This window comes from Diadema antillarum, unplaced genomic scaffold, assembly GCF_040938485.1.
Source record: "Diadema antillarum isolate AM-2024a unplaced genomic scaffold, OU_Dant_1.0 scf00000172, whole genome shotgun sequence".
Taxonomy (NCBI): Eukaryota; Metazoa; Echinodermata; class Echinoidea; order Diadematoida; family Diadematidae; genus Diadema; species Diadema antillarum.
In genome coordinates, this window is record NW_027271061.1 from 555,560 (window position 1) to 569,201 (window position 13,642).

The window sequence follows — 13,642 nt, forward strand, 5'->3', positions numbered from 1 at the left end:
ATTTGCCCTATGGCGCGTGCTTTTTGAACATTGCTTACACGTGACATGATGTACAATCATAAAACTTGATGAGCTTTCAAAATTGCCTGGCATGGAACCACTGAAAACTTGAATGTGAAGTTAAGATGTCTATTGAAATTTGCCTTCGTGGCTGACAAGTTGAGAACAACAGACATAACACACACAAAAAACAAACAAACGTATGTTCTCTATTTACTCTTCACGACGATTTTCATTCATAAGGACCGTTCTTGTTCATTTTGCAGCTTTTCAATGCAGACCTTATCAGACACTTTTGAGTACAGCCCTTTACTTGATAGCATAACCATAATGACTAGGATATCATTTCAAAGAAAATTTAATAACCTTTCTATTGATATCAAACATATATTGTAAAGTGCTTGCAAACTGGAGAAATTTACAACTGAAGTCAGATTTCCAAACTTTTTTTTGAGGAGTTTATCTAAGACTCCAGCGCACAAAAGTTTATCAATAACTGAAATACATCGAAGCTGTATAGACCCTAGAATTCATGTGCTAATATTCCTCAGGGGACAATCTCCTGAAGTTGTCGAGACGAGGGTAGAAATAATTCCTTCCAAAATTTGGCCCCCACTATTATGAAGGTAAAAAAAGAATGAGTATAGAATAGAGAAAAATCCTCAATGTCATAATCCAATGTTTTGACTTTTGCTCCTCACAATAGCTATTCAAATGAAATTCTACTCCACTCATCTTTCAAGGACAAGTCAACCTTCATATTAATGTGGATTGAGTGAATGCAGAAACATTAGTAGAGCACATCAGTGAAAGTTTGGGGGAAATCCGACAATCCGTTCAGAAGTTATGAATTTTTACAGTATCTGCGCAGTCACTGCTGAATGAGGAGACTACTACAGTGTATGATGTCACATGCGTACAACAGTATAAGGAAAATAAAAAGAGAATTCCACAAAACTTTACTTTTTGAATGAAGTGCGCATTTCTTTGACTCGTTACTGACGTATGTTAAGGGAAATATTATTCCCCTTGCCTTCTGAAAGAGAGAAGCCAAGTGTTCTTTTGTTATGTGAGAAAAGTGAAAATATGTTGAATTTTCTTTAAACTTTCTTTATATCGTTGTACTCATGTGACATCACAAGCTATAGTAATCTTCTCATCCAGCCGTGACTGAGCAGAAACTTCAAAATTCATAACTTTTGAACGGATCGTCAGATTTTCCCGAAACTCTCACTGATGTGCTCTACTAATATTGCTGCATTTATTCAACCCACATGTCTATGAAGGTAAACTTGTCCTTTAATAGCGTGGACTCTACAAAGAGAATGGTAGTCCTGTCATTTACAATCAAAAGTAAAATAGGAAAAGAATTAGTTCTGGCCACAATCCCAGCAGATGAATTGAATGAAATGATGACGTCATTGACTCATTATATACTCTTACAGAGGTTTCCCCAAAAAATGCACTTTAAGTTTTGGGACAATGGTCAAAATCGATTCAAAGGTCAAAATCTTTTTCTTTCTTTAGATCGGTTCCTAATGCAAATGAAAAATGTCTTCTTCTTCTTTTTTTTTTTAATTCACAATTCTGACAAAGCAGTAAAAATATGCCAAAGGGACTCTTTGTGGTAATACCATCATCACCTGATGTAGTGCATATTTTGTCACTCAGATGTTTATTACCGTGCCAAAACGAGTGAATTTTGTCAAATTTTATAACTTTCCTATTTTGTCCGTTTCAAGGTAACTTTCACTTAGTGTTTGTGTGATATTACTTATTGAAATGTCATTTTGAACATGAATCGCACTTTCACCTGAATAAAACGCGACAAAAACAGAATTGTATTTGCGCTCGATCGCTCAAGCGAGGTTTGGACATTTTGTGCACCCAGAGCGACTTATAGCGTGTGGCGGCAAGGGATTTTAAAACACGTGACCATGTTGTGTAACTTGTCGCTTAGCCTCCAGCAGAGTCACCGATTTGTGTCACAACGGGCAATTTTGCGGTATTCGCTAGGGAAAATAAACCTAACTGAAACACAGGCATAGGCACCTTCCATGATGGCATACACTGCTATACGATTTATCATATAGGACTTCAAGCTGCGTTTACACCGAATCCTGCGCGGGTCACGGAACGCGGTTTTTGCTATGGTGCGCCAAGAGGAACCATGCCTGGTTCTGTTTCAATGTCACTTTTCCCACTAATAATTTTGTTACAAAATTAATCATCTACTATTGATTTTGTTGCTCATGATTTTGATATAAGAATAACATTTTGGGTGATTTTGTATCTAATTACTGATTCTTTTTTTAACAGAACCAGACATGGTTCCTTTTGGCGTACCATAGCAAAAACCCGGCCCGTCGCGCGTGCCGTGCTCGGTGTAAACGCTTCATAGACTGCAGATGGCTGCCGAGGAACAATGAAAGTGAAAACAATTAGATTGTTTCGATTGCAATCCAGCGTCAAGTGCATTCATATCATAATTATGAAGCAATATAATGCGGGGGAAAAACAAGAAAGACAAAAGAAACAGCGTACTCAAATTCCTATCACACATTCCATCCTTGCATCTCAAAAAAAAAAATGTATTTACGTGATGATCGGGCATGAATGTTTTGCAACTTGGAGCAGGACTGGTTAGAATTTTTTTTTTCAGGTCTTGTTATAGCAGTCTCTGGTATTGACATTTTGCTCCTAGCAAACGCAAGAAGACGAAAATGGGCAATAATTAACTATAATTACTAAATCAGTACTTTAACATCAGGGAAAGATCACAGAAAATGAAAGCTTCCAAAGAAGCTGCCTGCTATATTTTAGTATGTTGTATGAATGTCTCTGTCTTTTTATAGCCTTTGTCACGCAGCAAATTCTCTTTGAGATAATTTACTGTCTCCTATCCTTGCCCAGGCTTTTTGTGCGCTGGAGCGCTCTTTCACGTTGATTATAGGTGATAGTTTTGGTGTATGTGTGTGTGTATGTATAAGTTTATAGGGGTGTAACTCGCGGGTGTGGGGTATGTGTGTGTGCGTGTGTGTGTGGGTGTGTATGTGGAAGTGTACTCTGTGAGAGTGGGGGGGGGGGGTAGTGGTGGTGTGTAGGGAACATGTGTTAAAGTCTCAACTGGAGGAGTGCTCCGGCATATGGAAGTGCCTGGATGGGGCGAATGGGGCGAAGGAAAAAAAAATGCATACTTTATATACGCTTATTTTCTCCTGCAATATTTCATTTTTTTGTATTAAATGTATGTATTTAAATGTATGTATGGTATAAAACTCATGTTAAGTTATTTCATGACTTATATTCTTCAGTTATGCACCTCTATCTTTATGTATGTCCGAAAACAAATTTTATGTATATTTTATACATGACAATAAATTATCTTGAATCTTGAATCTTGAATCTTGAAATACGTAAACTGCTTTCCGGGTTTAGGTGTAAATAAATGTATCATGTCACACCAGAGCAGCACCTTGCACTACACACTATAGAGCGCACTATATCATACACCAGATAACCTTGTATCATACTAAAGAGCATCTTGTATCACACACCAGAACACCCTGTATCACAGAGCACCTTGTATCACACACCAAAACACCTTCCAACATACACCAGAGCACCTTCCAACATACACCAGAGTACCTTGTATCATACACAAGAGCATCTTCTCATACACCACACCTTGTCGTCCCAGCGTGTATACAAGTTAACCATCTCAGTCCCACAGGATTCTCTCAACAATTTGTCCTCACGTCCTAACCTTCGCTAGGGTTAAAGGGGAATTTTTTTCGAATATGTGGATTTTGTGCTTGCAGAAAAGCTAGTGAAGCACATTCTTGGAAGTTGGAGGAAAATCGCCGATCCTTTTAAACGTAAGGAATTATTAAATTTTGGGTTAATTCCATGTGCCGCCTTCAGATCGGAACTCGTGACATTCTTGATGTGACAGTATAGTGTAGTTACACATGATGTACATGATGGAAGGAAAATCTTCATTTATCATGAAAAGTACATAATTAGGCCCTATTTTCTTAACAAAGAGTATTGTTAACTCTTTATGATCAGCTGGGGCAATTATCTTGTCAAGCCATTCATTTATCATACAGTGACAGATCTAAACTTGACCTATAGTTGTAGATTGGCAAGCCTCCACAGAATTAAAATTAAATATGCCTTAACAAGACTGCCACGGTGACTCAATAGGGATTAGGGTTACCACTCTGTTCATTGACAACTATAGTTACTAGACATCTGTACATGTCAATCACTGCGGAGAAGGCACTTCAGCGTGAAAGCCAATCGGCTACCAAATTAGCACAGTCTAAGGGTAAGGCAACATGGCTTTCTTCCATGCCCTGCCTCTGGGCGAGTATATAGACAAGTGCTCGTTCCGTGCCCCAGCTAGTTTTCCCCTTCAAGGATCTTTGCCAGAACAAAAAAAAAACAACAAAAAACTGGGCTTAATGACGTTATAGCACATAACATTGCTTACATGGCAACGCAGTTTACACGTGGATGTGTTCGTATAGACGTAGACGATAAGTTTGGGAACGTGTGTTTAGCTGAGCTTAGTGCGGTGTGGAGCCTTACGTGGTATTATGTATTGATATATGGAGATGAATGAATGCCTGTGTATCCATACTCGGTAGATGTATATCCCGCTTTTTTCTTGCTTTTTCTGTTTCTTGTTTCTATGAAATTACGTCGATTTTTTTATGAATAGGATCTGCAATATACAAGCGTTGGGGTTTTCCCTGGGTTTCTACGAAACAATCAAAACGAGAAGTAAACGTGCTGGCACAATGGTCTCGTTTTTCTCAATAATTTCCTTTCTTTTTCAAGTATGAATTTATTTGTTATATTTCATATCATCCTTATAACTATATAGAGAGACTGCTTTAGGAAATGTAGTATTGTTGTTCTCAACATGAATAATGTTCTGACTGATTATATCATATTGCTTTGTTTACCCATTGTGTTACGTAATACAACATGAAAAGTTCTAAAATCATGGCTTTGAATATACACTTTTTTTATTTTCCCTTCTCCACATAACTAATGGTGATAGTTTGCAGATTGACGCTAGATACGTACGCAGGAAGCACACACACATACACACACACACACACACACACACACACGCACCCTCACACACAACACAAATACGTATTAAACGCACTTGACTTTATACTATAGGTATATGTGTGTGTGTGTGTGTACATTATATTTGTGTGGTTAGCAGTACGAATCCATGCCACTTTCCTAACAAATGGATAGCGTCAAATTCCTAGTAAGATTAATCATCCAGGCAAAATGAAGCGTAAAACGAGGACCAAGTCACGATTAGAGCGATTTCCCGATAGAAGGCATCATAATCGGATGAGTGACAAATGCTCTGTTACGGGGGCAAGCCTGCTACTCACCCAACCGTGTAAATGGGTGTCTTTTTAATTGTCTCTCCTCGCGACGTAATGAATGGGGGCGCACTTGTATATTGATTGACGCTTAACGCTACACTGCGCTTGATAATGACTTATTGACAAAACATGAAGGCATTGCGATTGGTCTGCTGAAGTTGTAAAGAGCAAAAGGCAAAAGCAAAATAGAATAAAAGAAAAAAAAAGAAATGAAAAAAATCAAAGTCGGAATCCTGCCACAGCGGCTCTGATTAATGATATAAATCATCTCGGCGAATCTTTTGATTTCGCAGATTTGTTACACTAGATTGCTGAAAATAATTGTCCTGGCCATTAACGCTAAAATCTCTCCCTCTCTTGAAACCATACATTACATCACGCTGCAGAGATGTCATTAATATTTGATCATCTGTGCCCCTGCACAGCGATGGAAATTTGACATTTTGCCCACAGTCCCTGCAAAAAAGAGACAAATAATCATCAAATATTTACGAAAAAAAAATATTCACCGAAATAGATATATTTGGATTGCATTCAAAAGTTTTTGACCATTCCGTGATTTGCGTTGAAGTATTACAAGTGGATCTGTGTTCTCTGAATTAGGGTTGTGCATGATTCTCAGACGTTTCGGTTTTTTGCTATCATATCTTGACTGTCATCGCCAATGCTATTTGAGCGTCTTCTTCGATGGCTCTAAACTGACGCTGCAAGTTGTACTACAGTAAAAGGTGAGGAATAGTAGAAATCTGAGAGATATTTCTAGACGAGATCTTATAATCATTATCATTTTGTAGGTTTCTCATCATTATCCTTTCTATGTTTGTAGTGTGATAGCTGAATCTCAACTTCGTCTTCTACGCTGTTTTTTATTCTATCATCATGATCATGAGGTGTTTCTCTTTCCTTCTGAATTAGTGTGTATATGACTATAGTGCGAGGTGTAAAGATACACACACATATACATAAACAAACAAACACAAACACATAATTATAATGTATACATACACATTATTATAAAGACTAGAGACAATCATATCCTACTGCACGCTTGCATTTTATGCAAACATGTGCTTGTGTAAAAATGAATGGCCACTTATATACATGTATATCGTATGTGTAATACAAAGCCAAAATAAGTAATTGTTTTAGTATCATTATCGTTTTAGTATCATTATTGTAATAAAACTGCTGATTGTAACTTCCTCTTCAAGCTGACGAATTTATTTTTTGAATGGTTATGATATTGGACTCGAAGCATTGATGCGACTGCTCGACTTGAATCCAGAGTATAATACACTATATGATGATCACCCAAGAATCGGAGCATCTTCAGAGCCACCGACAGCTGTCCGAGGTTGGTTTGATGAGCGCTATCAGTAAAACGTCATGATCGGTGTCATCAAGCTCATGGGGCTCAGCAGGGGACGGCGAGTCGTTGGGTCAGGGGGAACATTCGGAGGCGCGTCCGAGTCGCTTCGCTGTGCCTTCGTTGCCATTGAATTTATAAGCAAAGCGATCGGAACCGCCGTCGAACCTCGCCCCGAATGCATCTACGGTGTGTTCACATCTCAGGACGAAGTTGCGACGGAACGTTTTTTTTTAACATGAATACATATACTCTCTTCTCCTCGTCTATTCCTCTCTCTCGCTTATATGTATATGCACATGTATACATAAATTTATATATATATATATATATATATATATATATATATATATATATATATATATATATATTTGTGTGTGTGTGTATGTGTATGTGTGTGTTGTGTGTGTGGGTCAGAATACATACATGAATACATACATTCTCTCTTCTCTATTCTTCTCTCTCGCTTATGTGTAAAATAGAGAGAGAGAGAGAGAGAGAGAAAGGGAGAGAGAGAGAGAGATTTAGGGCCTATATATGTGTGTGTGCGTCAGTGTGTGTGTGTGTGTGTCTGGCGTCTGTGTGTGTGTGTGTGTGTGTGTGTGTGTGTATGTCTGTGTGTTTTTGTGTGCGTGTGTGCAGACTGTGTATGTTTTTGCTTGTATACGTATACCCATATGACATTGGATATACATACCGGTGTCTTTTCTTTTAATATTGCATTAAACTCAGTGTCTAATTGCTTGTATGTCTGTCAATGTGTTCTGCTTAATACACTGAAATTAAGAGGCATAAGTCATATCAATTCAATTCAAGAGAAGGAGAAACTTTTAACAACAGCGAGATAACGAGGGAAATATCAAGAAAACAAACATGTGAGCAGAACAAGTATTAAGGCCTGAGGAAAAAAGGGAAAATTGATGATTTAGATGGGCTATATTACGTGAAAATAATAAACTTTGCTGAATCTTTGCACTTAATGATCATCAGCAATGTGCTTTGCAGTACTACAGCAATACGTGTATTCCATTGTTGAACATTTTTCGTTTTCGTGAAAAAAAATGTCTCTTATAATCAGATGAATGTGATTCATTGCACTTTTAAATGCCATAAAATTACGAAGTCGTCAGCTAAAACTTGTTATTCTGTGTCTCTGGATGGTTTTAATGAATAACTAGTAAGAGTATTGAAGACCCATTTGAAATTTGACCCGCTGCTGTTTGTGGATCAACCGTCTATATTGCATCGTTTAACCATTGTTAAACGATAAAAAGGTTCATGTTCTTTATGAAATACCACACAAGGTGATCAAATCAAGTGTGTGATTATGCATGTGGTAGATTGAAAAAGTCAGATAGTTGTTGCATTACAGATTTTGATAAATTCAAATCTTTGTTAAAAACTCATCTTTTTGATAATTGTTAATTATGTGAATATAGAAATATTTGAAAGATTTTGTTCCGTGTATACACTCATAGAGACTTTCTTGTGGTATTATGCGTTCTAAGAACTGATTAGTATTATTACGTTTGTTGATAATTGGGGAGAAGATAAACGCATCGTGACTCACTTTATAATGAAGAATGGGTTCACTGAAACATAGTTACAAATTCGTGCAGGTGTTTGCCCTATTCGAACGAATTTCTATTTATGTTTTCCTTTTTTTACCATGGTTACTGGAACAAATGACAAAATAATTGCAATGGATTATTTATGATAACCAAGATTGATTTCCTGGATCCGATGACTCTTTTTTTCACAGAGTTTCCTGTGTATACGTGTTGGAATGATTACTTTGTAACAGTCAGGAATAAAACAAGGCCGCTGATGATAGATTGCACTCTTATTGTTACTAAGAGACGAAATATAGCTCTGAAGTGCTGTGGGGATGTTCCACAAAAAAGGCAATCCTTCACAGTAACTTATGCTCTTATAGAATCTACCAGGAATATGTATTTAACATTTCCTGAACTCCATCGAAAGCAACAGCTATTTAACGTTGAAATGTATCATCATGCAATATCTAGAGGAGATCAGAAGAATGTGTGATTGATGATATACTTTGGGAGAGTAGAATGGTTGTGAGGTCTGTGTGAGAGTAGAATGGCTGTGAGATCTCAAAGAAATTAATGCACGTTTCATACTTCGTCTTGCACGCGTCCTTTCACTTGCATTTTCTTCACATTACATTAATGTATAAGATTCCCCAGTCTCGGAGCATTATTCAAAGCTATATGTGGAATAAGTCACTGGAAAAATTCATTAATGCCAGGAGTTGTTCACCCTAATTCACAAAGGTATAGTTAAAGCATAGTCCATAAAATTTGTAAATTTTGATAGTGTAACTGCGCGTATAACGTCTATTACTTCAACAGACATCCAGCAATAATGAAGGCACGCCTATACGCGCATGTGCGAGACACGTATATATTTCCAGTGTTTTCACGGTTCTTTGACAATAAAAACCTATAGACGGACAGATTTCAAAAGCGCTTTTGCAAATTCGGGCCAGTGCGTTGCCAATTTTGGACCCTTAGGCCTATAACTAAACAGTATCATGATGGATGTTCATCAGTGTTTCTGATGACGTCACATTTCCAAATCGTGATAAGTAGGCCCTACCTCCTAGCAGCTGTGTCCCAGTCAAGCTTTGCAGTTTTGCTTGTTTAGTTAGATAGGCCTATCATTCAGCACTTCTTAATGTTCAATAAAACTTGAGCTTAATTTGAAATGTCGTTGAATATCTACTCTACTAAAAAGTTCGATTCAACTTAAATATTTTTGTAATGTAAATAACTTTTCATAATTTTTGTTCAAATTCATATCTGGTTATACTGGTCATATCTTAAAGAGTTGCAAGTATATATTACAAAATCGGGCACTTCGGGTTGCATTGAATGTGGACTATGTATTTCCTCCGCAAAATTTGTATGATGTATTCAAATTAGATAGACTTAGTATACGTTGGAAAAAGCAATCAGCATGTCCCATGTGTCGAACAACCCATAATCTCTGTCTATCATATTTAAGCAGTATGTTTTGTGTGCATGAAACTCCATATATTTGACGAGATCTGGCAAACACAAACTCAAACTCACTCATCCCCAAACTAATTATGGTAAACTATCTTCAACTTATCGTGGCGCAAAACTATGGAATAACCTGGACGTTAGTATTGGTGAATTTGCTTCAGTCCAGAGTTTCAAACGTCATATTAATACCAATCCAATTGCACTGAATGTCTTACATTATTGAGTTTATGGCAGTTTGATTTGGTATTGATGTATGAGTTATATATACTATCTTTGTTTGGCTCTTGTTTTTTGCTCTAGCTTTATACTTCTGAGTTGTTGTTTTTTTACTCAATATTGTTTGATTTCTTTGACCTACATGTACATGTCGTATGCTGTTATTTGCTTACTGTTTCAGTTCAATTTGCGTATTTCTTGTTTAGTCATTTTTGCTTGTTTTTTTTTCTACTCTCCCCTACTCAATTTGTGTATATTATTATGTTGTTTTTACTTTGGTTGGATCCCTTCGAAAAAGAGCAATTTGCTGGAAGGGCTATCCATCCCATGAGTGGTGAATACATGAATACAAATACAAATACTACGCATGGGTACGAGAAAAACAAAACAATAACACCATGCTATTCATTATCTATACTTGTACATTAGAATTTGACATTGAACTTCCAATCCCAATATTGTTATCTTTGCGTTGTGATTCATGCATTTTAATGCTTAGTAAGTTATTCTCAATTGTTCGGTTGCCATGGATATATCAAATAAGAATATCAAATTTGAATTATTGAACGGCATTTCGTGGCACGAGTCCGGGATAATTATTAAGAATTCATACAGTTATTAGCAAAATCCCCAAACGATATGCCGAGCTTCCTACGACCATTTGTGAATACAGAGTTTCGCTCTTCACATAATAGAAAAATTAAAGGCAGCTATTTGTGAACATAAAATTGCGTGAAACAATCGTTGTGAGCGCATTTCATTTGGACGAGGACATTAGTACAACGCAATCATGAATGTGGATGAGCGTCTATATACCGCATCTCTTTACAGTTTAGTACATAGAGACAACTATGTTTCTTTTTTTCTTTCTTTTTTTGGTAATATTTTTAACTTATCATTATGTAATGAAGACTGTCATTTTCGTTTGATTCTGTCTACATTGTCCTGAAAATGTAAAGGAACTCTATGTCACTTCATAATCGCATTTTGTTTACAAGACATCTTCACATTATTGAACGACGAGAAAGTTTCATCAGCTTTATATTTTTTTTTCTAACTCGGCTGTTTCACCTTAAAAATACCAAATTCATTCATCATAACTATTGCTATTCTTGAAACAGAATAACCAACTAAATCACAGCTATTTGACACTAGATTGTAACATCAACCCAGAGACTACTAGAGCAATTAGGTATAAAGTCTAAAACATGCGAAGTGAAAACAATGTAGGGATCGAACTCAAGCAAGTGCATGACTATTTTGTACAGGCACTGGGGGCGCCCTCGAGAATTCATGACATCACCACGTTGCATTCATCGAAGTATGAAGGCCTAAACCAGGGAGGTGGGCCACCTCCCTGCCTAAACCTATTAATACTTATAGTCCTTCGTAGATACACTATTATACCCATAGATTTTAGAGGATACCTAAAACATATACCAACAGATACAGTCAGGATACCACACTGCCGTTAGTTTACTATGTATCGACAGGCGTGCACTAGTCAATCTTTACTTATGAAGATGGTCCTCTCCATTTCCAACTTTATATGATTATATATATATATATATATATATATATATATATATATATATATATATATATATATATATGTACATATAAATCGTCCCCCATAATCTGTAAAGGTAATGCGTTGGAACAATTCATATGATTTATGTATAATATGTTAATGATATAATTCCTGATTTATTCTGTGTTATGTTTTGTTGGAGAAAAAGAAGAATGAAAATAACTGAATTGAATTAAATTGAAATGAATTGAATTGAATTGAATTAAACGGAATTTATAACATACCGTCAAATTTTGTTATACAAATTTTACATCGTAATGAAAACGGAATGCAGAAATAAACTGAACTGAACCGAACTATTACTTCCACAACGCATTTGCACTGGTGGAGCGCCAGAGGATGGTTATTACAAACTTTTATATACCCATCTTGGGTCTGCCTGCTTTAAACACACTCATTCCTAAGAGACACGTGCAGAATTTTGATTAACCATTGCATAAGATTGTCACAGTGAATAAGATGAAGAAATTTATAATAGAAACTTTAATCGGTTACGCTGATTAAACATAAAGACATACACTATCAGCAAGAGACCACGCAAGCACACCAAGCAGATATCACTGTATGCATGCGAACAATCGAAATTCAAATAAAGTTTGATTATTCATCTCGAGTTTAAGTAAATCATGATGAATCACGTAAAGAACAGAATAGAAAAAAAAAATTTCCATCAAAAATCAGACGTAAAATCAGATTGAAAGTTAGGCGATTTTAGCATTCTACTTCGTTTAATCTAAATTTATAATATTTGCCCCATTTGGTTTTTGAACTTCAAATTAAATCCAGTGAAAGTCAGTTTAAAGGGACTGTACAGTACTGGTTGAGGTGGGGATTCACGTTTTGAACATTCTTAAGTGAGATAATGAGAAACCTCTTATGAAATATGAAAGCGCATGTAATCTTAAGAAGGATTCAACGTTTATTTGATAAAAATTTGTTTTCAAATGGCTGACTCGGAGATATCCAAAAAAGTGATAATAATAAAAGGCGACATGCCACAACTTTATTAGGATCTCTTTGTTTCACATTGTTTTTGGATATCTCAGCCATTTCAAAACCGATTTTCATCGAATAAACTTTTGATACCCCTTAGAATCGCATGCTCTTTGGCATCTCATAGAGTGGTTTCTGAATATCTCGCAAAACGTTAAAAGCTAAATCCTCACCTCGACCAGAACTGTACACACCCTTTAATGGCGTAGGATCCTATGATGCTGTTTTGAGATACTAGTATGTGAGAATAATATTCCTTGCAACTCCACAGGCACAAGGTTGAGAACAATGAACTGAATTTCAACGCAACGTGACGTGACCTAACATAACATAACATGACATAACATAACATAACACATATATATATATATATATATATATATATATATATATACATAACATAACATAACATAACATAACATAACATAACATAACATAACATAACATAACATAACATAACATAACACAACATAACATAACATAACATAACATGTAATAGACCACAATGATTATTACTGTAAAACGAGGATTGTTCGCGTACATTTTAATTTCGCGAATTTCGAGAGTGGCAACATTCGCGAAATTAAAATGCACGTGAGAGTTCTTGACTTCACAATGATCACTGACAACATGCATTGGGTGTCAGTGGCAAGTCGAGAAAATTTGTAAAACGAGGAATGTTCGCGTGCATTCTAATTTCGCGAATTTCGCGAGGGCCAAGATACGCGAAAATAAAATGCACGCGAAAGTTCTTGTTTAGGCCTACACTGTATGCATTGAACGCCAGTGGCAATTCGCAAAATTTCATGCCACGAAAAAGGCCGTCGGCTCCGATTCGCGAAATTTTCATACCGCGAATATATCATGTTTTACATACACCAGAATCATCATCATCATCAATCATCATCATCACCACCACCATCATCATCATCATCACCACCACCACCACCACCACCATCATCATCATCATCATCATCATCATCATCATCATCATCATCATCATCATCATCATCATCATCAT